At 36.2% G+C, this 26990-nt stretch overlaps 1 protein-coding gene across 1 annotated transcript in view; it reads right to left on the bottom strand.

Annotated features, from left to right (window-relative positions):
• PTPRD (protein tyrosine phosphatase receptor type D) overlaps positions 1-26990 on the bottom strand; it is a 2130336-nt gene that overhangs the window by 1319660 nt on the left and 783686 nt on the right. Inside the window, exon 6 of the mRNA XM_073806125.1 lies at positions 5537-5575. The gene's annotated coding sequence lies outside the window, so the exon portion shown is untranslated. The remainder of the gene's footprint in view (positions 1-5536; positions 5576-26990) is intronic.

The following is a 26990-nucleotide window of genomic DNA, read 5'->3' as shown; positions in this document are numbered from 1 at the left end:
AGATTATTTGGTGACAGGAGAAAACTATTTTAAAGTCAAAAATAATATTGCCAAAACATACCTTTGGAAACCTGACTCCAGATTTCAAAATTACATAAATACTACGATGCCCATTTTCACAAGAACCATTTGATTAGTTTGAGCAGGTTTTAGGCTGCTGCAACAAACCAAAACCAAAAACAAAACGAGAAAGAAGAACTCAGTGGCTTAAAACAAATAATTTACTTCTTGTTCTTATACATTGGCTCTGGAACTAGGAGTCTTGCCACAGCAGGTTTCTTCCATCAGATGACTCAGAGAACCAGGATGATTTACTACTGTGGCTCTGTTATCTCAAACTGATGTCTCTTCTGTAGAGGCAGAGAGAGACTAGAAAGTACACAGGGTCTTTTCACCTCCTCTGCCCCAAAGTGATACACTGCTCTTCCAGTTTTCATTGGCCAGAAATAATCACATGGCCCTACCTCACCGTAAGGTAGAGGGAAAATATCATCTCCCTGTTACTCAAGAATGAAAGGAAACCCAAATACTAATGGGCACTAATGATGCCTCTCATACTGTCCAATAACCTGGCATCCTAGCAAGGTGAAGGGAAAAAATGAAAGGCCTAAAACAAACATTGAGAACTTCAGTCGACACCAATTTTAAAAATAAATAAAAGCACCACAATTACACAAAACACATAAAATGACAGTCCTTGAACTCAATCACATCATTTTTATACTACCTAACCTCTATTAGATTGTTTGCACAAATAAGTTACTCAATAAGATGTGAGAGATGAATAAATGAATTGATGAGAGTATGCTATTCCTTTCTTTGGTCCCTGAACATATAATTTATGTTCACATCATGACCATTTTCATCACAATAGCAAGCTAACACTGAAGATAATTTTAATACCTGTATATTTTCATAAAATTGACAAAGTATTTATTTAATTTTTACTTTTTCATTGAAGTATAGTTGATATACACAAACAACCCAATTTAAAAATGGGTACAAGAACCAAATAGATATTTTTCCAAAAAGGAAACGCAGATTGCTAACAGGCACATGAAAAGATGCTCAACATTGCTAGTCATCAGGGAAATGTAAATCGAAACCATAATGAGATATCACCTCACAGCTGTTGGAATGGCTGTCAGCAAACAGAACACATTTAACAAATGTAGGCAAGCATGTAGAGAAAAGGAAACCCTCATACACTGATGGTAGGAATGTAAATTGGTATAAGCACTGTAGAAAACAGTATGGAGGCTTCTCAAAAAACTAAAAATAGAACTCTCATATGACCCAGCAACTCCACTCCTGGGTATATATTTAAAAAAAAAGTACACTAATTTAAAAAGATACATGCACCCCAATTTTCACAGCAGCTTTATTTATAATTGCGAAGATATGGAAGCAACCTAAGTTTCCATCAACAGATGAATGGATAAAGAAGCTGTGGTATACATTGACAATGGAATACCACTCAGCCATAAAAATGAATGAAATTTTGCCATTTGAAGCAACATGGATGGACTTGACAGGTATTATGCTGAGTGGAATAAATCAGAGGAAGACAAATACTAAATGATATCATTTATATGTGGAATCTAAAATATATAGCAAACTAGTGAAAATAACAAAAAAGAAGCAGACTCACAGATACAGAGAGCAAACCAGTAGTCACCAGTGGGGAGAGGGAAGGGGGAGGGGCAATATAGGGGTAGGAGATTAAGAGGTACAAACTATCAGGTATAAAATAAGCTATAAGGATATATTGTACAACAGGGGAATATAGCCAATATTTTATAATAACTATAAATGAAGAATAATAAAATATTTATGTATGTTTCCTAATTCAAAACTATGAGGTAGGCATATGTGTATGGTCTGTTCCCTTCAGTTTTTAAATACAACTTAAGACCCTTAGAAAACACATAGTATTTTAACACCAAACATTTAATTCTTGATGAGGGACTACTTTAAAACATACGGATATTTTGGTATATGTCCAAAATATATTTTTAAACCCTCTATATTAGAGACTGAACTCAATTCTTAGAAAATGCAATACTCAGTTGAATAATTTATATCATTTGAAAGAAATTCCATGACTAATACTAAGCACATGAATGTAATCTGCAGGTTGTCTGTAATACTATTTAAAAATAGGATGGCCAAACCTACATAAAATTTGCATTAAAAAACTGAGTACACGAATGAGTGAATGAAACATCCATTAATCACCATAGTCTAACTACAGAAGGGTTATGTGGGTTTCCACTACGTAGATTCTGTTTTGGTTATTAATGACATGAATATGTATATATGTGTATAAATATAAATATATATATATGATAGATATAGATATGATATAAAAGATAGATGCATATTATATAATACATACGTGCAAATGTACAACTTGGGCATAGACTGTGACAATTTTCCCACCCTTGGATTTAAAGCAAGCAGGCTTTTCATCTTCTCAAATAACTATAAAGTACAAAAGACTAAACCTCATGTTAACCACTTATGCACTTTTCTTAAGGACTGCAAGCCAGGGGTGCTACTCCAATATATGTAGAACTGGATATTATTAAAAGCATACTGGGGTAAATTTTCTTCGGAAAGACATCTCAGTGACATCTTCAGCATCCTAGAAATAGACTGAAATCTCAGCATCACGACTAAGTGATTGTAGATGAACTAACTAACCTCTCTGACCCTTAGTCTCCTCAGCTCTGAAATGCTGAACAAAATGCATGCCTCAGAGTATGATTGGAAGGTAGAACTGAGACTACATCCATTAAAAAAAAGCACCTAGCAAAGCACCTGATACACAGTGAATCCTTAAAAATATTAATTCCCTTCAACTGTACATAATTGTGCATGTGTTATTAGCTTGACCTCTTAAAAGGTCCAAACTCCAGGTGCAGAAAATAAAATTTATGAATTGGAACAGACTGCTGCAATTGCACACCCAGATAAAAAATTCAGTGAATCATAAGCATTAAACACATTATTTTATGTAAGTGGAAAAATGCTGCAATAAGGCTTTCTGTAAATATTTTCAACTTCAACGTGGACTGTATTAGCTCTTCATATGGAAGTGAATTTTTATTGCTGGCATTTAGTTCCAGAATAAATATTATTTTTTAAGCTTGAGGATTATATGATAATGAATAGAATATGTTTCAATTTCTTTTACTTTGTAATAGTTGCATATTATCATTTACATTTCAATACTATTCTAGTTTGAATTTTACATTTATTTTCTTTTCACTGAATTGTACTCTAATAACACAGTTTTCTAGACTGTATCAATATTACCTGAAATAAATTCAGAATTATATATCAATCACCCTCCATGTTCGAGTCATTTTATTCCTACTAAAACTCATAATTGGATAGAAGCAAACAATATAGAAATTAAGTGTTAGGTTTGAGCTTTATAGCATAGTGAGTACACGTGAGATCCTAAATAAGTTAGTCTATTAAAATATTTCTTGAGGAACTACTAAACACAGAGCAATATGTAAGGTATGCTGTATAAATGGCACAAGAGGGCATTCCTAACTCATTTAACAAGCTTGCAAAATTGCTAAGTAGAAAATATGCATGCAATACAAGAACCTTAGAACACAAGACAGTATAAGTTAAAGCGCTAACTTTGTGATCCTGAAAATAAAGAGTTCAGGGAGGTGGGGAATCATACCACAATGTTTAAAGCAATGAAGAATTTCAGGAGAAAATGGGAGTTGGAGTTGAACTTGGCCTTGAGAGATGAATAGAATATGGATGTATAGGCAGACAAGGAAGACCACTCCGCTCACAGAAGTTGACATAATGACGATGGGGGCTATGAGAGGAAAGAACTTAGCTTTGAGTTTCTTGGTATGTGCTCAAGGAAGATTGCTTTTGAATAAGTGTGGCAGAACTCAATTATCACGTATATAACAGATCAGGGGAAAAAATCCTTACAGGCAATATGGCAAGATATAGAACTATGAGGATAAGTGCTGTTTTTGATCAATCATCTGTCTGTTTTATGAAATGGATTAGAAATGAGATAAATTAGAAGAAGAATACCCAGAAGACAACTGGGATGATGAGAATTGCAAGAACACACTGACAGCTTAAATGAATTAATTAGGCAGGTAGAGTTCAGAAAAAAAGGATAATTACAGGAGGCATGTCCAGATCCCACATGTGCAACTAAGAGAAGGTTTAGGATGGGGAAAAATCCAGGAAACATTGAGATTATGAAATCCTGTATCCCAATTTTCATCATAATAAATCAAATGCTTAAGCAAAGCTCTCTATTTGCAGAAAGTGCTAAAGGGATAGGATGTTAACCCTCACCCTCATGAGAATGAATAGTGTCAGCTTTGTTACTGTTTGGCAGAAGGTATACACTGGATATGGCCTGAAGTAGCACAGAAACGTCATGATAAGATGACCAGAAGATACTAGTTTGGAAACCCTGAGAAGAATTTGGGAGCAACAGGTCATACACAATAACAAAGACACGTGGAACTCTCACCACCCTCCCATTCTAACCTAGCAATAACCAATTATTAGTAAAGACTGATGTATAAGACTGTACTTCTGCAATGCATCTAGTTGAAATTTCATAGTACTCTTGGCTGAGTATTATAGAAAGGGTGACTCTAGAAATCAGGAAAATTGTGGACTCCCATATTACACAAGAATAAGAATCCAAACCAGAGTATTATTGACAAAAACTAAATAAGATAAAATATGAGATAAAGAATGTTTTATAATCTTGCATATATTCAGAACATAGTAGGAAACCAATACATGAATTTGAGCAACATTTCTATAATATTTGGAGGGAAAAAAAAAGAGACTGGGTGGAGTGTAAGATGAATATATAAGCTAATGTTTGGGAAAATACAACTTATAGAAAAACTTCTACCTCAACCAGTCATCTTTTTAATTAAACAATCTCGCTTCCCCATGCCTATAATATATGTACCAGGCAAATACCATACAAATTTTAAGAGTTTTCATGTTGAAAACTGCAGTGCCTTCAGTGTATTTCTAGTTCCATAATATGTAAACTATAATATCAACATTGTAGAAATGAAAATCTTTTTAAAAATTCAGCTATCAGCTCCTCTGTGATTTTTATTTTGCTGTTGCATTTGATCTATTTTAAAAGAAAAATTTTCAAATTGATACTCTCTGCATCTTACCTGAATAATTATTTTTCCTATCTCAGACTGTTTCGGTGGTGATTTTTGTTTCCTTAAGAAACAAATGCTACCCCTCCTTGGAATATTCTCCTGACCCATGAAGTTGAATCTTCAAGAAGTATCTGGACTTAACAGATCATCCCATATGGGTTAAGATGTAATTGACTTTCTACTATTGGCTTTAGGAGATTCAACCTCAGGGGATGGAAATGAGGGGAGAAATAAGAAAAAGGATTAAGCCTGAGATAAAAAGAAAGATAACCTCCCAAAATTTGTGGCAAAAGAATGAAAATATTGACAGTACTATAAAAAAAAAAGTGTCTTACCAGAATTTTGAAGTCACTGGATGATCCAGGAGTCCAAGCCTAATTAGAAAAATAGAGTGAAAAAAAGTTACTTTAGTTTTCTTGTTTTAAAAATACACAATTTTTATAATTCTATAACGTTTACATTTATAAATATTGTAGACTGATGAAAATACCTTAGGAAACCATTTTTCTAGGTGAAAATATGTTTTTCACTTAAATTGTAGTGTTTATTTAATCTCATAATGTGCCATTAAATAGACAAAGAAAATACAGTCTAGATCTTGAAAATATGTTTCCAACTGTTCAGGTGACCATAATTATTCAGTTTAATTCTTTAGATTCTCAAAAGAAGGTAGACTATTACTAAATATACTTGAAATCTCCAAATACTTATTACATGCATTTATTTTTCTTATGAGCTAGGAACACCAAAGCTTCATTTTTAAAAACGTTTTACCATTTTTCTGCCTTTGTTGGTATCAGACAGTCAGTAGTTTCGACTTTGATTCATTTTTGGAAAGTAAATCCATGTAAGATATTATAATGACAAAAATAAAAGGGCTTTAATTTCCAAATTATATTAAAATGCAGCCTCTATGTTTTTAAGGTATTTGAAGTTCAAATGAAGGCAGTATCTGAACAGCACAAATTCCCAAAAGAAGACCTAGCACCTGCTGTGGGATGCAAAGGTTTTATAAATGTTGTCTTGTGTAAAGACAATGGCAAACATTGTGAGGCCTTTTGTAAATATGCCTGACTGCCTCTGTGTTTTAGCAGAAATATTGAACTTCTAACCATTATTCTATAAAATAAAGGAAATTATTTTTTAAACATATGATTATCACCTTTTCCTTTTACCTTGGGAATTAATTTGAAATTATATATTGTACAAGTATTGAAAAAACTATTTTTCTATAAAAGAGAATGAAGAATAACAATAAATCTGAAAATCTGATACTATGTGTATACAGTTTTCTGTGTTGATAAATATGTGTCTGCTTCTTATTGCCACAGCATTCAAATTAGGTTATCTGGCCAGAATTGCATACATAATGCTGGACCACTAATTGGTAACAAATTGGCCAGAACGAATCTATTAAAATTCTTTCTCTAGGGCTTAGAATCACTGGAGAAGACCAGTGGTTCACTTGAGAGGAGCAATCAGTGGATTTTGTTGTATTATGAGAGAGCCTGGCTTCAAAGGTACAAAGCCTCTGTCTCTGGATTTTAGTTCTTCTCATGAGAGTCAAAGAAAATGTTTGGTATTTTTCTTTCCTTTTCACATTTTAGGTTATTTCTTTATTGTGAGTTACAAATCACACAAGAAACTTGTAAAAGTACAAATGTATACAGCTCAATAAATTATCACAAACTGAATGCTCATGTAATCAACACTCAGATCAAGAACTAGAACACAACTAACACATAGAGGCCCACTTGGTCTGTCACTATGTGTGCACTTGTGTGTATGTGTGTGTGTGTGTATACACACATGTATATACACAACATACACACAAACTATATATATATGAATGACATATACACACACAGTATACATACACATACGTAAATACATATAGTTTAAACACACTTGATTACTTCTTGTGGGTTATGCTAAAGCACAGGTTCGAATAAAATGCAAACCAGTTGAGGCAACACAGATGCATACGCCATGACTGTGGAAATGCAGCACTAATGTCACGTATTCATCAAAATTTTGCATGGCATATTGACTATGTGTTACCAGAGAGGGACAATCCTTTGGACATGTCATGTAACGTCATTGAACATATTGTGTAATGTAATCATGATAAACTATTATATAAAAACTATATATATGTATTTGTCTGTTTCCAGATTTTTTGTTCATCCTATAGTTTTGCCTTAGTTTTGACCTTTATACAATTGAAATCATACACTGTATTTTCATCTTTATTTAGTTTCTTTCCCTCAACATTTACGTGTGATTCATTCATCTTGTTGCTTGTAACTATAATTATTTTTCATTTCTATAGAATTCCATTGGATAGATATTACGTGATTTATATATTCAATCCTCTATTGACAGATACGGATTGTTTCTACTTTCTAGTTATCATGAATAATTCTATTATAAGCATCCATTTATATATGCACACATATTTTTCTTGGCTATTTCCTAGAAGTAATTTACTAGAGTACATATGTTCTATTTTAGCAGACACTGCTGAATAGTGTTATCAAAGTTGCCATTGTTGCACAAATTCACCAGAATATATTTATATTCTGCTTAGCTTTAGCCATCAGTTTACTGTGTAGTATAATTATACTTTTAACTGTCATTTTTTATTAATGTGTTTTAGTGTATTTTCATATTTTTGTCATATATATATACATGATTCATACAAATATATATTTTTTTATTTAAGGAGATACTTTTCAATTTTCTTGTCCATTTAATGTGGGTTGTCTTCTCCTTATTAATTTGTAGAAGTGCTTTATATATTCTAGATATGAGTCCTTTGTTGGTTATACTTGGTGAAATATATTTCCCACTCCACAGCTCACCCTTTTACTCACTTATTATGCCTCTTGTTGCAACTTCATTCTTAGTTTTATAGCAGTCAAATTTAACCATCTCTGTCTTTCTTTTTGTGCCCCATGTATTATACGAAGTGATCATATATACATATTCTTCTCTATCTTCTTCTGAAAGTTTTTTATTGTATGATTCTTCTGCCTCTCACATCTAATCCAAAAACCTACCTGAAATTAATGTTTTGCTCTGTGTGATTTGTGGTAAAATGTTATTATTTTCCAAATTGACCCAATAAAACTTATTGAAAATACCTTGCTTTTGCCACTGCTCTGCAATGCTAGTTTTGTCATAAATTAAGTGTCCATAGATACTTGGGTGTTTCTAGATGTCAATGTATCCCATTTAACTATTTGTCTATATCACATGTGTCTATATCATATCTTACCACAACTTGATGTGGATAGAAGAGCAGGACCCTCTACCTTTTCCTTAAGAGTTTATTGCATATTTAAAAAATATAATCCACATAACATAAAATTCACTGTTTCAAAGTGGACAGTTTAATGGTTTGTATTATGTTCACAATGTTGTGCAAACATCACCATTAATTCCAGAACTTTTCCAAAATCTGAAAAAGAAATCCTATACCTATTAGTGATCAACCCCATTTCTCCCTTATCCACTTCCCCTGGCAACCTCTAATCTGACACTCTGCATATGCCTATTCTGGACAAGTCATACAAATTAATCATACAATTTGTAGATGTTTTTGTCTATCTTATTTCACTTAGCAAAATGTTTTCAAGGTCCATCTATGTTGTAGCACATAGCAGTATTTCCCACCTTTTTATGGCTGAATAATATTCCACTGAGTGGACACAGTACATTTTTTTAATCTATTCATTAGCAAAGAATAAATTTTCCTTATTTTCACTCTTTTTTGGTCAATTATGAATCATGCCACTATGAACATCCGTGGACAGGTTTTGTGTGTGAAAATATGTTTTTAGTCCTCCTGGGCATATATGTAGGAGTAGAATTTCTGAGTCATATGTTAATTCTATGTTTAACTGTTTGAGGAACTGCCAAACTCTATTCCAGAGTGGGAATGCCATTTTACATTCCTACCAGCAATGAATAAATGTGACAATTTCTCCGTATCCTCGCCAAGACTTGTCATTTCCACTCTTAAAAAATATGGCCATTATAGCCAGTGAATGTGATAGTATCTCATTGTGGTTTTGATTTGCATTTCCCCAAAGGCTAATGATGGTGAACAATTTTTCATGTGGCTCTTGGCCATTTGTCTATCTTCCTTGGAGAAACGTTTACTCTAATCCTTTGTTCATTTTTAGTTGGGTTATCTGTTTACTGTAGAGTTCTCACTATTCTTTTTATATTCTGGATATTAATCCCTTATCAAATATATGTAATTTGCAAACATTTTCTCCCATTCCATGGATTGCCTTTTAATTTTGTGTTATTTCACAAAAATGCACAATTTTCTATATAGAGGTTTCACATCTTTTAATAAATTCATTTATATTTGATATTTTTATATTATTAAACATGGTACTTCTGTTTTCTATTTATCACTTGTATGTACAAATGCCATTGACTTTCTATTGACTTTACACTGAGCAATCTTAATTGACCTGTGTATTCTTTTCAATTTACTATCTGCACTCTCACATTATACACAAACAATGATGGTTTCATATATTCCACTTAAATCTTTGAACTTTAAAAATGTGCCTGTATACATGTATGAATGCATGCTTGGGGGTATGCACACTGGCATGTGTGTGAATGTGTATGCATTTTGAATCACTGCACTCACTAGGACTACTAGAACAATGAACAGAAGAGCTGTTCCTGGGCACCCTTCTCTTGATCTCAAGGGAAACTTACCATTAAGTTCACTATTTGTTGTAGGTGTTTGGTAGATATTCCTTATCATAATGAGAAAGATCCCCTCTATTTTCAATTTACTACGAGTTTTAGTTAAACAGGAATTTTTATTATTCATCTCATTAATAGGTATGTAATTATTCAGATTGTCTTATTCTTTCTCACATCAGTTTTGTTAAGTTATATTTTAACTAGAAATTTACTTTATGCAAAATTTTATTTTTTTTTAAAAAGTTAGTTCCAACATCCTTTCAACATCTTTTTCGTATCTTCAGGATTTGTAGAAACTTCTATTCCTGATATTATTCTTGACACCTCTCTTTTTTTAACTTGGTCGGTAACATCAATATCTACCACTTTTATTAGGTTATTCAAAGAACCAATTTTAGTTTCCTTATTCCTCTCTATTGTATGTTTGGTACAATGTACAATATTTTTTCATTCTATTACCTCCTGATTTTTATTATTTCTGTCTTCGAGTTAAATGTGCTGTTTTCCCTCAGTTTGAGATGGATGCTTATAATCGATTTTCTGCCTTATTCTTTTCTTATATGTGTATTTGAAGTACACTTCACTGTAACATTGGTTTTAGTTTTTTTATTATATCAGTTTAATTTTTATTCATTTCTAAGTATTTTAAAGTTGATTTTTTACTGAAGAAGTATTGCAAAAATGTATATTTTAATTTTCCTAATATCTGGAGATTTTCTGATTCAAATAACTTACGCACAAAGCACTTAACATGATGCCAATCCTCTATAAAATATTGAAACTTGCTTTATGATTCAGCATCTGATTAATTTTTATAAATGTTCTGTGTGTCCTTGAAAATGATATACATTCTGCAATTAAGTGCATTGTTCTATAACCATAAATTATATTAAATGTGTTAATCATGTTGTTCATTCAGATACTGGAAGATGCATGTTGTACACCCCCCCACCATGATTTAAGTTTGTCTTTTCTTCCTTTTAGCTCCATCTTTTTAAAAAAATTCTATATGTTAGGCTACACTAAGAAATACATACAAATTTATAATTTTTATATCCTTCTGTTCAACAGAAACTCTTCTTGTGAAGTAGTTCCATTTTATGCCTACTACCACATCTAAGTTCTGTTTGAAATTAATAGAAATGTCCCAGCATTTACACTGACTTTTCTCAAAAGAACAACAAATAATTTTAGTAGAAAAAATGCATGTTAAAGTAAATATATAGGCTGTCAAATCACTAGTTAGAGTGGCCAGTGCATCCAGGGAGAGTCAAAGGAGGAGTTAACTGGAGTGAATACATATTACAATAGGGAAAAGTAGCTTATGCAACAACATGGATGGCGATGCATTCTATGTAGCTAGGGTCTGAGCATGTGGTGGAAAGAGATACGACCAATATTTGAACATGGTTTAAAATCAGATTTGAAGGGCTTGATAACAGCAAGACTTTTATCATTAGTGAGCAATGTGAAGATAAGGCAGAGAAGATTTTGGAGTAGGGTTCTGATGACCTTAACAAAGCAATCTGAGGAGGTAGCAGAGAAATATGAAAAGTAAAATTTTAAATGAGTTTTAGAATCCTGTAGCATCTCTTTGTGGGTAGTTCTAATAATCTACTGGACATGTAGACCTGGAGTTCAGGAGAAAGTTATAAACTGGAGCTACAGATTTGGGATTTATCAGTGTTTTAGTGATAAATGAAGCATGGGAGAAAAGGAGGACACAAAAGTGATAATCAATAATGGATACTTAGGGGAACATCAACATTACTGGAAAAGGCAGCAAAAATGTAATAAGCAAAATTGGTTGAGAAACTTGATAGACATTTCTCAAGTTTAAAGGAGGAAGGAGCCAAGAACAAATGGCGTCAGCAATGCAAAATGTTCTTCAGAGTGTTCCAAGATGATGACAACAAAATTTTGGCCTTCACTATTGCCTTTAGTAAGAGACATTTAAGCAGAATATTGAGATTAAAAGTTGAACACTTTGAGTGATAAATGGTAACTTAAAGAATTATAGTTCATCAAATATAAGGTTTTCTCTTTTGAATTTTGATGAAAAAGGGAGGAAAAAGGCAGAATAAAGGTTGGAGGGTGGTGATAGAGTCAAGGAAAAGTAACTCTTGTTTACATATAAATTATGTTCAAAATTTTAGGTCACCAGAGAGCCTCACCCATAATCTTACTCTGCTTTAAAAATATCTCGGGCTTCCGGGAAGATGGCGGAAGAGTAAGACGCGGAGATCACCTTCCTTCCCACAGATACACCAGAAATGCATCTACACATGGAACAACTCCTACAAAACACCTACTGAATGCTGGCAGAAGACCTCAGACCTCCCAAAAGGCAAGAAAGTCCCCACGTACCTGGGTAGGGCAAAAGAAAAAACAGAGACAAAAGGATAGGGACGGGACCTGCACCAGTGGGAGGGAGCTGTGAAGGAGGAAAAGTTTCCACACACTAGGAAGCCCCTTCGCGGGCGGAGACTGCGGGTAGCGGAGGGGGAAAGCTTCGGAACCGCAGAGGAGAGCACAGCAAAAAGGGTGCGGAGGGTAAAGCAGAGAGATTCCGGCACAGAGGATCAGGGCCGAGCGGCGCTCACCAGCCCGAGAGGCTTGTCTGCTCACCCGCCGGGGCGGGCGGGGCTGGGAGCTGAGGCTTCGGTCGGAGCGCAGGGAGAGGACTGGGGTTGGCGGCGTGAACACAGCCTGCAGGGGGTTAGTGCGCCACGGCTAGCTGGAAGGGAGTCCGGGGAAAAGTCCGGACCTGCCGAAAAGGCAAGAAACTTTTTCTTCCCTCTTTGGTTCCTGGTGCGCAAGGAGAGGGGATTAAGAGCGCTGCTTAAAGGAGCTCTGGAGACGGGCTCGCGCGCGGCTAAAAGCGCAGACTCCAGACACGGGCATGAGATGCTAAGGCTGCTGCTGCCGCCACCAAGAAGCCTGTGTGCGAGCACAGGTCACGCTCCATACCTCCCTCCTGGGGAGCCTGTGCAGCTCGCCACTGCCAGGGTCCCGGGATCCCGGGATCCAACTCCCCGGGAGAACACACGGTGCGCCTCAGGCTGGTGCAACGTCATGTCGGCCTCTGCCGCCGCAGGCTCGCCACGCACTACGTGCCCCTCCCTCTCCCCGGCCTGAGTGCGCCAGAGCCCGCGAATCAGCGGCTCCTTTAACCCCGTCCTGTCTGAGCGAAGAACAGACGCCCTCCAGCGACCTACACGCAGAGGCGGGGCCAAATCCAAAGCTGAGCCCTCGGAGCTGTGAGAACAAAGAAGAGAAAGGGAAATCTCTCCCAGCAGGCGCAGAAGCAGCGGATTAAAGCTCCACAATCAACTTGATGTACCCTGCATCTGTGAAATACATGAATAGACAACGAATCATCCCAAATTAAAGAGGTGGGGTTTGAGAGCAAGATTTATGATTTTTTTCCCTTTTCCTCTTTTTGTGAGTGTATATGTGTATGCTTCTCTGAGATTTTCTCTGTATAGCTTTGCTGCCACCATTTGTCCTAGGGTTCTATCATCCGTTTTTTTTTTCTTTTTTTCTTAATAATTATTTTAATAACTTTATTTATTTTATCTTTATTTATCTTCTTTCTTTTTTCCTTCCTTCCCTCCCTCCTTCCTCCCTCCCTCCCTCCTTTCTTTCTTTCTTCTTTCTTTCTTTCTTTCTTCTTCTACTAATTCTTTCTTTCTACTTTTTCTCCCTTTTATTTTGAGCCGTGTGGATGAAAGGCTCTTGGTGCTGCAGCCAGGAGTCAGTGCTGTGCCTCTGAGGTGGGAGAGCCAACTTCAGGACACTGGTCCACAAGAGACCTCCCAGCTCCACGTAATATCAAACAGCAAAAATCTCCCAGAGACCTCCATCTCAACACCAGCACCCACCTTCACTCAATGACCAGCAAGCTACAGTGCTGGACATCCTATGCCAAACAACTAGCAAGACAGGAACACAACCCCACCCATTAGCAGAGAGGCTGCCTAAAATCATAATAAGGCCACAGACACCCGAAAACACACCACCAGATGTGGACCTGCCCACCAGAAAGACAAGATCCAGCCTCATCAACCAGAACACAGGCACTTGTCGCCTCCACCAGGAAGCCTACACAACCCACTGAACCAACCTTAGCCACTGGGGACAGACACCAAAAACAACGGGAACTACGAACCTGCAGCCTGCAAAAAGGAGACCCCAAACACAGTAAGTTAAGCAAAATAAGAAGACAGAGAAACACACAGCAGATGAAGGAGCAAGGCAAAAACCCACCAGACCTAACAAATGAAGAGGAAATAGGAGGTCTCCTGAAAAAGAATTCAGAATAATGATAGTAAAGATGACCCAAAATGTTGGAAATAGAATGGACAAAATGCAAGAAACATTTAACAAGGACCTGGAAGAACTAAAGATGAAACAAACAACGATGAACAACACAATAAATGAAATTAAAAATACTCTAGATGGGATCAGAGTAGCAGAATAACTGAGGCAGAAGGACGATTAGGGGACCTAGAAGATAAAATAGTGGAAATAACTACTGCAGAGCAGAATAAAGAAAAAAGAATGAAAAGAACTGAGGACAGTCTCAGAGACCTCTGGGACGACATTAAATGCACCAACATTCGAATTATAGGGGTTCCAGAAGAAGAAGAGGAAAAGAAAGGGACTGAGAAAATATTTGAAGAGATTATAGATGAAAACTTCCTAATATGGGAAAGGAAATAGTTAATCAAGTCCAGGAAGCACAGAGAGTCCCATACAGGATAAAGCCAAGGAGAAATACGCCAAGACACACATTAATCAAACTGTCAAAAATTAAATACAAAGAAAGCATATTAAAAGCAGCAAGGAAAAAACAACAAATAACACAAAAGGGAATCCCCATAAGGTTAACAGCTGATCTCTCAGCAGAAACTCTGCAAGCCAGAAGTGAGTGGCAGGACATGCTGAAAGTGATGAAGGACAAAAACCTGCAACCAACATTACTCTACCCAGCAAGGATCTCATTCAGATTTGATGGAGAAATTAAAACCTTTACAGACAAGCAAAAGCTGAGAGAATTCAGCACCACAAAACCAGGTTTACAACAAATGCTAAAGGAACTTCTCTAGGCAACAAACACAAGAGAAGGAAAAGACCTACAATAACAAACCCAAAACAATTTAGAAAATGGGAATACGAACATACATATCGATAATTACCTTAAACGTAAATGGACTAAATGCTCCCACCAAAAGACACAGATTGGCTGAATGGATACAAAAATAAGACCCATATATTTGCTGTCTACAAGAGACCCACTTCAGACCTAGGGACACATACAGACTGAAAGTAAGGGGATGGAAAAAGATATTCCATGCAAATGGAAACCAAAAGAAAGATGGAGTAGCAATTCTCATATCAGACAAAATAGAATTTAAAATAAAGAATATTAGAAGAGACAAAGAAGGACACTACATAATGATCAAGGGACTGACGCAAAAAGAAGATATAACAATTGTAAATATTTATGTACCCAACATAGGAGCACCTCAATACATAAGGCAAATACTAACAGCCATAAAAGGGGAAATCGACAGTAACACATTCACAGTAGGGGACTTTAACACCCCACTTTCACCAATGGACAGATCACCCAAAATGAAAATAAATAAGGAAACACAAGCTTTAAATGATACATTAAACAAGATGGACTTAATTGATATTTATAGGACACTCCATCCAAAAACAACAGAATACACGTTTTTCTCAAGTGCTCATGGAACATTCTCCAGGATAGATCATATCTTGGGTCACAAATCAAGCCTTGGTAAATTTAAGAAAATTGAAATTGTATCAAGTATCTTTTCCGACCACAACGCCATGAGACTAGATATCAATTACAGGTAAAGATCTGTAAAAAATACCAACACATGGAGGCTAAACATTACACTACTTAATAACGAAGTGATCACTGAAGAAATCAAAGAGTAAATTTAAAAATACCTAGAAACAAATGACAATGGAGACATGATGACCCAAAACCTATGGGATGCAGCAGAAGCAGTTCTAAGAGGAAAGTTTATAGCAATACAAGCACACCTTAAGAAACAGGAAACATCTCAAATAAACAACCTAACCTTGCACCTAAAGCAATTAGAGAAAGAAGAACCAAAAAAAAAAAAAAAAAAAAAAAAACCCGAAGTTAGCAGAAGGAAAGAAATCATAAAAATCAGATCAGAAATAAATGAAAAAGAAATGAAGGAAACTATAGCAAAGATCAATAAAACTAAAAGCTGGTTCTTTGAGAAGATAAACAAAATTGATAAACCATTAGCCAGACTCATCAAGAAAAAAAGGGAGAAGACTCAACTCAATAGAATTAGAAATGAAAAAGGAGAAGTAACATCTGACACTGCAGAAATACAAAAGATCATGAGAGATTACTACAAGCAACTCTATGCCAATAAAATGCACAACCTGGAAGAAATGCACAAATTCGTAGAAATGCACAACCTGCCAAGACTGAATCAGGAAGAAATAGAAAATATGAACAGACCAATCACAAGCACTGAAATTGAAAGTATGATTAAAAATCTTCCAACAAACAAAAGCCCAGGACCCGATGGCTTCACAGGTGAATTCTATCAAACATTTAGAGAAGAGCTAACACCTATCCTTCTCAAACTCTTCCAAAATATAGCAGAGGGAGGAACACTCCCAAATTCATTCTTTGAGGCCACCATCACCTTGATACCCAAACCAGACAAGGATGTCACAAAGAAAGAAAACTACAGGCCAATATCACTGATGAACATAGATGCAAAAATCCTCAACAAAATACTAGCAAACAGAATCCAACAGCACATTAAAAGGATCATACACCATGATCAAGTGGGGTTTATTCCAGGAATGCAAGGATTCTTCAATATACGCAAATCAATCAATGTGATAAACCATATTAACAAACTGAAGGAGAAAAACCATATGATTATCTCAATAGATGCAGAGAAAGCTTTTGACAAAATTCAACACCCATTTATGATAAAAACCCTGCAGAAAGTAGGCATAGAGGGAACTTACCTCAACATAATAAAGTCCATATATGACAAACCCACAGCCAACATCATCCTCAATGGTGAAAAACTGAAAGCATTTCCACTAAGATCAGGAACAAGACAAGGTTGCCCACTCTCACCACTCTTATTCAACATAGTTCTGGCAGTTTTAGCCACAGCAATCAGAGAAGAAAAGGAAATAAAAGGACTCCAAATCGGAAAATAAGAAGCAAAGCTGTCACTGTTTGCAGATGACATGATACTATAGAGAATGCTAAAGATGCCAGCAGAAAACTACTAGAGCTAATCAATGAATTTGGTAAAGTAGCAGGATACAAAATTAATGCACAGAAATCTCTGGCATTCCTATACAGTAGTGATGAAAAATCTGAAAGTGAAATCAAGAAAACACTCCCATTTACCACTGCAACAAAAAGAATAAAATATCTAGGAATAAACCTACCTAAGGACACAAAAGACCTGTATGCAGAAAATTATAAGACACTGATGAAAGAAATCAAAGATGATACAAATAGATGGAGAGATATACCATGTTTTTGGATTGAAGAATCAACATTGTGAAAATGACTGTACTACCCAAAGCAGTCTACAGATTCAATGCAATCCCTATCAAACTACCACTGGCATTTTTCACAGAACTGGAACAAAAAATTTCACAATTTGTATGGAAACACAAAAGACCCCGACTAGCCAAAGCAATATTGAGAACGAAAAAGAGAGCTGGAGCAATCAGGCTCCCTGACTTCAGACTATACTACAAAGCTACAGTAATCAAGCCAGTATGGTACTGGCACAAAAACAGAAAGATAGATCAGTGGAACAGGATAGAAAGCCCAGAGATAAACCCACACACATATGGTCACCTTATCTTTGATAAAGGAGGCAGGAATGTACAGTGGAGAAAGGACAGCCTCTTCAATAAGTGGTGCTGGGAAAACTGGACAGCTACATGTAAAAGAATGAAATTAGATCACTCCCTTACACCATACACAAAAATAAGCTCAAAATGGATTAAAGACCTAAATTTAAGGCCAGAAACTCTCAAACTCTTAGAGGAAAACATAGGCAGAACACTCTATGACATAAATCACAACAAGATCCTTTTTGACCCACCTCCTAGAGAAATGAAAATAAACACAAAAATAAACAAATGGGACCTAATGAAACTTCAAAGCTTTTGCACAGCAAAGGAACCCATAAACAAGAGCAAAAGACAACCCTCAGAATGGGAGAAAATATTTGCAAATGAAGCAACTGACAAAGGATTAATTTCCAAAATTTACAAGCAGCTCATGCAGCTCAATAACAAAAAAACAAACACCCCAATCCAAAAATGGGCAGAAGAGCTAAATAGACATTTCTCCAAAGAAGATATACAGACTGCCAACAAACACACGAAAGAATGCTCAACATCTTTAACCATTAGCGAAATGCAAGTCAAAACTACAATGAGGTATCATCTCACACCAGTCAGAATGGCCATCATCAAAAAATCTAGAAACAATAAATGCTGGAAAGGGTGTGGAGAAAAGGGAACACTCTTGCACTGCTGGTGGGAATGTGAATTGGTACAGCCACTATGGAGAACAGTATGGAGGTTCCTTAAAAAACTACAAATAGAACTACCATATGACCCAGCAATCCCACTACTGGGCATATACCCTGAGAAAACCATAGTTCAAAAAGAGTCATGTACCAAAATGTTCATTGCAGCTCTATTTACAATAGCCCGGAGATGGAAACAACCTAAGTGTCCATCATCGGATGAATGGATAAAGAAGATGTGGCACATATATACAATGGAATATTACTCAGCCATAAAAAGAAACGAAATTAAGCTATTTGTAATGAGCTGGATAGACCTAGAGTCTGTCATACAGAGTGAAGTTAAGTCAGAAAGAGAAAGACAAATACCGTATGCTAACACATATATATGGAATTTAAGGGAAAAAAAAAAGTCATGAAGAACCTAGGGGTAAGACAAGAATAAAGACACAGACCTACTGGAGAATGGACTTAAGGATATGAGGAGGGGGAAGGGTGAGCTGTGACAAAGCGAGAGAGAGGCATGAACATATATACACTACCAAACGTAAGGTAGATAGCTAGTGGGAAGCAGCCGCATAGCACAGGGAGATCAGCTCGGGGCTTTGTGACCGCCTGGGGGGGGGGGGGTGGGATAGGGAGGGTGGGAGGGAGGGAGACGCAAGAGGGACGAGATATGGGAACATATGTATATGTATAACTGATTCACTTTGTTATAAAGCAGAAACTAACACACCATTGTAAAGCAATTATACCCCAAGATGTTAAAAAGAAAAAAAAATTAAATGTAGTTTGATGTAGGAATCATTAACTCCACCATATTTCAAAAACCTCTACTTTTTTTTTCCTTTTATATTATGTTAAAATAGTATCTATATATTCACTCATCCATTCAGAAAAAAAATTATGAATCAGAAACAAATATGACTGAGACTCAGTTTCTGCTTTTAAAAGGGTCATGTTAGCGCAAACTGTAGTAAACAAATAATTGCCAGGTATGGTAAATGTTATAAGTATTTGTACATAGAACCACAAACTGATTATACAAACGTGCTTTGAGATTCTAGTGATATAGATACAATTCTCCAAATTGCCAAAATCAATACCGTTTCAGAGCTCATATGGCTACTGTTTGCCTACTCCTTTTCCTCAGAGGGATCAATGGTAGCAATACCTTAATTTCTCCCCCTGACCGTGACAATCCTAAAGACTAAGCAACTGAGTGGAAGAACTAGAGGAGTTTTATCATGGATGGATTTCACTTGGATCCTGTGTACTTTTTGTAAAGATCAGTTTCAGTCTCCCACTAGAAGGCCAATTGGATTCATTTTGTCTGTCCTATTTACTACTGCACATCTGTGCCTAGAATCTAGAATTGAACACTTGGAAGGGACTACATAAATGTTTGTTGAATCAACTGCTATTTTCCGGCTGAGTTTTTGGTATTCACGGTACCAGTGATGTCAACTCATGAACCCATCACCTTTATACTTCAGGCACTTCATTTCTCAAAATTCCAACATTAACCACAGCACCATGGGAGAGAGGTAACCTCTCCAAACAAGTCCCCTCATGGTAACAACTACGGAAACCCTATCACAGTTTCTAACCTAGAAGGACGGGTAGAACCAGTTAGAAATGTCTCATAACCAGATCCTTCATTCCCATCAGACTCAGAAGAAGTTCCCAAGTTTAATAATTTTGCAAATAAGCTGATTCTTGGTTATTTAAGCTCTGCTGAGGCACTAAGCCAGAAATACCATTTTCTAGGACCTAAATCTGATTCTGACACGTTTAGTATCCCGTTGTTCCCAGTCTGTTTCTTCATTAGCAAATACTCTAATGATCTACTCTACTTGCCAGCCCCTACCCTGTGTTTAATTCTAATTGGCGAAGATGCCATAATAAATCCCTTAAACTTTTATTTGTATGGCAAGTTTCACTAGGAGACTCCATCTCCTGCTAGGTTTTCATCTTTCTGCCGGCTGGCTGATCTGCTCCTGCATGGCTCTATAGCACCTTGAGACCTGTTAAAGACATATTTGGATCTCCAGAGTGGATTCCACCTGCTTGAAATATGCTTTATAAAAGAATAATATGGAAAAACCCTATTAGTGTGTTTATTTGTTTTACATGTTTAATTGAGAACACATTTTGAAAACAAATATCCCTTTTTTACCCCTATGTGGAGTAGTTTCTTGGAAACAGAATGCTTTTTATTTCTACATAATAAAGTCTAAAAGCAGGTGTTTGGGGCAACTAGATATATGGAGAAAAATCACTGAAGTCCTTGGTGTTCACAGCTAGTCCTGTAGATGGTGTTATACAAAGTGATTCATAAATACCTAAATGAGCTACAAACAATTTTCAGTTAGTTGGTGTTCATGGTGACTCAGATGGCAGGTGATGAAGCATGGAAATTGTTTCAAAGAACACATTTCCAACATAAAACGTACTGTTTTCTTGAGTGATTCCCGAGGAGATATTTTTTTTAGTTCCTGTTGGAATAGCTGGTTCTGTAAACAGAATCAGTTCTACTTGTTGTGATTTTTCCTTGTTCATGGTAGATTTTTTAAAAAATGTAGAAAGATATCAGACCAATCATTTTAATATTATATAAGTTTAAGGTACACAGCATTATAGTTCAAGATCTGTATAAACTACAGAGTGATCACCACTACAAGCCTAGTTACCATCCATCACCATACCTTCACCCAGCTCACTTCCCCCCACCAAATCCCTTCCCCTTTGGTAACCATCAGCTGTTCTATCTATGAATTTGTTTTTGTTTTGTTTCTTTTGTTTTTTATAGATTCCACATATGAGTGTAATCATCACACCAGTCTTGAGAGAGGAAAAAACAACAACTGCATTTTGCTTTCTTAGTGCCCTTTATTTTGCCATGCCTAAGTTTGGGAATTAGGTTGTTCTGGATTGTAAGAAGCATTTTAAAACAAGGAAATGTGATCCTGCTTCACAGGTTTCAAACAGCTGCCACTATTTTGAAGAGTGACTTCAGGAACTAGATTTTATGATAACTGCATCCAAACGATGGAACTTTCATCAAAGAATGGGGTATATTTTTATTTGTCTGTTATTTGACACATATGTAAGGCTCACTATGGACCAGGCCCTTCTCTGCTATACATATTTATTCACTGGGTACTTAAAATAGCCTTAGCAGGTACATGTTACCATCACCATCTCCATTTCATAGGAAGGACACAAAAGCACCGAGATGAACAATCTACTCCTGGTCACACAGCTAGTAAGTAACAAAGCCAGGATTTGAACCCCAGCAGTGTAGCTCCACAGTCTGTGTCCTAAACCATTTTATTATACTGTTCCTCAAGGGGCCTAATAAAAAATAACAAATGAAATATCATACCATATGCCAAAGATGGGAATAAGTCTCAGAGAAAGCAAGTTTCAGCAACATCACCACGATGAAGCCTGCACAAGTATCTCCTTGTCAAATGACCAGTGCCCCTCTCCCTTATCAAAGATTAATACGTTGACTAGCATTATAACTTACAACTGGATGTCCAAACAGAGAACAGAGCTTCCCTTCAGGCTCTCTAACACCTAGCAAAAATCACACAGTGATTAAAACTTCTATTCTGACGTCAGCCAGACGGAGTTTTGGATCTTAACTCTTAATCTTACTATCGCTGAGCAAGTTATTTATTCCTTTAAACATTTAATATTCACTACAACCTAATTAAGAAGGTAGTATCCTTATATCCATTTATACACAACAAAACTGAGTCACAGAAAGTTTTAGTAACTTGCCCAAGGTCACACAGCAATGATGGCAGTCTTCTTTCCTACCCAGAGTGCAAGCTCACTGAGTCACATTGAGAATTAAATGAGAAACACCTTCGCTCGCTGACATCCCTCAGTCAATTCTTTATTTTGTTTTTGAAGCATCTGTACCTCTCCTGAGCATTTACAATACTTAGGTAATACTTTATTTTGTTGTAAAGAGATTTTATAAAAATCTGTCTTCCACTGTGACCTAACATGTTGAAAACAGAGACATTGTTGATTTGACTCACTGAATAAATAAAGATAATGCCTTACACCCAAGAGGTCATTCAGCACGTCAAATGAAAGGATTAAAGAGTAAATTAATCAATAAATGATAGCCTGAAGTGCTTGGCAATTAATAAGTGCTCAATAAATAGCTATTATTAAGACTATAAACTGGAACATAATCTAATTCATCATACAGCTTTTATGTGAGATCTCCAGCAACTTTAATGACACCAAAAATTTGGAAACTGTAAATATATGCTTGAAAAGATCATTTGCATGGAGTTCCAATGCAGCAGTGCAACATTATCAATATATCAGAAATCAATTTAAAAAATTCCTTTGAAGCTGATTCCCATGATAACAAGCTAACTAATAGCTATGTAGAATAAATAAATGGTTTTGATTAAAACATTTTGTAATGTCCAAAGACAAGTGGATTGGTAAAACATAGTTAACATGAAAAATACTTAATTCTTATAAATTAAAATATGGAACTATTTAACCAAAATAAAGTACAGTTGATCCTGCAACAACACGGGTTTGAACTGTAGGAGTCCACTTACATGCATCTTTTTCACTAACTACTTACTACACGACCCACATGGTTGGCTGAATCCGCAGATGCGGAACCATGAATAGGAAGGACCTACTGCAAAGTTACAGGCAGCTTTCAGACTGGGGTTTGGTGCCTTAAGTCCCTCATTGCTCAAGGGCCAACGGCAGACTCAGACTAAAATGCAGACATTGGGAAGGAACCAAAGTTCATCATATCTGAGCTTTTTCTTCAATAATTATTTTAACTAGCTATAGATTGAGTGGCTATGTCTTAGATGCAGCGTGGGAATAAAACAGCTTTATGTCTTGTGCTATGCTAAATATAAACTTTTTTTAAGGATGAAATCAGTAATTCTATTACTTTTGTTGATGAGCTGTTTCCTGGAACTAAAATCAATCCCACCTGGAGAGAGAAGTAGAGCAAAAAAAAAAAAATTTTCCTTTCTCTTTCTTCCACAAAATGACTCACAAAATGAGATCAGAATTTGGAAAACATCACTCCATTCCATTTCTCTTTCTTCAATCACCATCACTACCCAAATAATTTTGGCTGAATCTAGCTTCCTGGACAATCTCTGGGTAAAAACCTATATGGTCATGGAGAATGCAAACAGACAGCAAGATGATGTAACTCAGCCCACTGAAAATGGATACCCTTTAGCTAGAGGTCATTCTTTTAATTTCCAGGACAAATAACTATTTGTATATACCAGGACAAATTACTATTTCCTTCAGCAGTACCACCATGATTTTTACTCATTTACATATCACAACACTTCTCAGAAGATTTTAGCTGTTTCATTCTCCTGCACAAACTTTCTGAAGATTCTAAACTCAAGAGCAAAGGATCCCTTTTATTGCTTATAATCCTTACCACAGTCTATGTGACCTTACATAGTCTGCCCTTTGCCTACCTTTATAACCTCAATTTCTTTCCCATCTTTGTACTCTAGCGTATGGGCCTTTTTTTTTTTTTTTTCCATTTCTAAAATTCACTGTGTTCCATCACCTCCACAATGCCTTTGCATATGGTGTGGTGAGACAGGAGTAATGTATTGAGACCAGGTCTGAATTACATACTCAGCAGAAGTTTATATCCTGGGAAAGACTATTCAATGTTAGGAGACGAAGTTATACAAGATGTGTTCGAGAAGCACTTCCTTTTGACAGATGCGGTACTCATTTTTTTTTTTAACTGTCATAAGACACAGTCTAGAAAAGTATACTGCCAAAACAAATGCCTGTACCACAAAGCAAAGTGAAGAAAAAAGACACGGAATATCCTGAAACTGCAAACTGTACCAGTTCTAGATGTGTTAGAAAAGTTGAACAGTTAAAAACTCAGCTGAGCCTCCTAGAAACCTGTTAAAAGAACAGCAGCAGGAAATTGAACATTAGCGACATCTCCATTGCTACAGAGAAAAGTATTACAGAAATAAAGAGGTTTCTGATGTTTCTAAAGGTGCAGATGTTTTATCAAGGCTTGGAAAAAAGGGAGGGACCATTCTGGGGAGTAGTTCCTGACAGAGGTATTAGGCCTCACCTGACCAACCTGCGAATACATGCTTCAGGACTATCAATAGTTTCAAATCAAGCTGATTTTCCAGATGAAACATGTGTGAGGTTAAACAACAAACTCTCCCAAGAAAGCATGTTACATAGGCTTAAGTATTTCCATATCTAGAGTTAGTGGTAGCATTTGGCACAAAGGACAAAACAGTATTCCTGCTCACAGAAAGTGTGTGAGCTATGTCATAAGACAGAAACAAAATTCATTACAGCATCAGGGCTCCAGAGATCCAGGGCTCAAATAAGAAATGGAAATTAAAAGGTTTTGAATGTATCATTTGGGAAAGAGAGTCACCTCAGTATATACCTAATGAGTGAGTCTGCCATCTTTACAAGATTCTAAACTTAGCAAGATGGCCGGAAAGTTTCAAATGACACTCTCTGATGAAGGATCGTATGTGCAGGTAGATTTCCTCCATGGTCAATGTAGTGCCATGATTAAGTTAATGACAGAAGTGATCTTGTAGGAGTTCACAGGTTTTGGAAACCAGAGAGCTGACTGACATCTTAGCAAGTCTGATTGAAGTAAGATTTTCATGTAATACCTTCCGTCCACCAGTCACCACTAAATATCTGATTCACTGCTATAGGATATAGGTTTCATGTTTTCTAAATTTGGTAAATATAAAGCCTGTGCTATAATCATCTATTCACTCACTGTAGTTTTTAAAAACTGAGAACACACACTAAAGGAATCCTTGAATATTTCCATGAATGTTCATTCACATCAGCACTGTTCTTTGCATCAGGAACAATAAAAAACGGACAATGATCCATTGGAAGTAATAAATTGTGGTATAAGCTATCAATGAACTCTGGCTACGTGCATTAATGTAGATGATTCAGAACCAATGGTAGCAAAAGAAAAAATATCATGTCCAGCATGATTTGATGTGTTTAAAGTTCGAAAACATGCAAAACTAACTGTGAGGGATACACACTTAATAAAAACTACAGAGAAAATCAGGATGGTGGTTACCTGAGTGTGGAGGAGGATATATGAAGTGATGAAAGAACTAGAAGCCATTTTATTTAATGACAGCTGCTGAAGTCACCTGCACTACTCAGGAATCAGAGCAGTTAGCACTGACTAGCTGGCTAAGCAAATTCATTTTGGACTTTAGATTAAGAATTTTGGCTTCTGATTTACTTGGAGTTTTACATCACAAGGTGATACAATTAGGGAACTTTAGTCAATCTCTGGGAATTTAATAATAGAAGAATTATACTGTCTATATTTGAGGCTATCTATATCAGAAACATTATATGATTGCACACTGATATTTATCGTGTAATATTTTAATCTGTAATTAAAAACATGGCTGGCAATAATTTTAGATGGGGGAAATTAGTAGTGTTAGGAAGCCCAACAAGTTGAGAGAACCCTAGATGGAGGATGTTGGGTAAAAATCTTCCTTCGCTTTCATGAGCGTATCCATTAGAGCAACCCACCTGGCCTTCTCCCAACTCCTCTCATCCCAAAGGTTGTCAGAAGGTATTGAGCACATCTAGCTCAGCCCCCTGTGGGCTGTAGCTTCTCTCAATGCTTGTTGGTCCTCACGTCTCAGTCAATTTCTTTGGTTTCATGTGATAAGCTTAGAGGGGACAACTCGGTCCTACCAGGAATGCCTTCACTTGTTCAGCTGTGCCAATACCTAAGTGGGAAAGTCTGCTTAAATCAGTCATGGGGTATTAAGTTATTTGCCTAAACTTTTAAAAATACATTTTCCCATCATCCTTAGAATAAAACTGTCTATTTGACCTCTATTTCTCTGCCTCCTGTGTCTTAATTCCGAATTGATTCTCAGCTCAGGAGGGGAAGAACAGGGTATTATTTATTGATCCCCTAAATCCTAACAGCAGTGAATATAATAAAAAACTGGATGGCATCACCAAATATTTATTGTTATCAGATCAATCATTGTTTAACAGTCTTAATTCAAGACTCCATAACAAGACAATATTCTATATAAAATCCACAGAGTGTACACACCCCAGGGTCAGTGAAGGAAGTATGCCTTTTTAATAATGAATCAGTTTTGTGTGTTCTATTTTTTTTATTTTTTTTTTTTGAGGAAGGAAGGCCCCAGGAAGGGATTTATATTAAAAATCTGGCAGATCATTTGAAAACCTCATAGACAGAAGGTAGGAGTATAGTAATTAGGACAGCTCTCACTTAGGAACACTTCCTGCCTCTGTTCCCCCTTCATCTGAAAGGAAGGAAGGAAGAAATGAAAAAAAAAAAAAAAGAAAAGAAAAGAAAAAGAAGTTGAATTCACTTAAAGTT

The sequence above is a fragment of the Tursiops truncatus genome, chromosome 6, assembly GCF_011762595.2.
Source record: "Tursiops truncatus isolate mTurTru1 chromosome 6, mTurTru1.mat.Y, whole genome shotgun sequence".
In the NCBI taxonomy this organism is placed as follows: Eukaryota; Metazoa; Chordata; class Mammalia; order Artiodactyla; family Delphinidae; genus Tursiops; species Tursiops truncatus.
The sequence above is the reverse complement of the archived record's forward strand: the minus strand, read 5'-3'. Positions and strand labels throughout refer to the sequence as shown.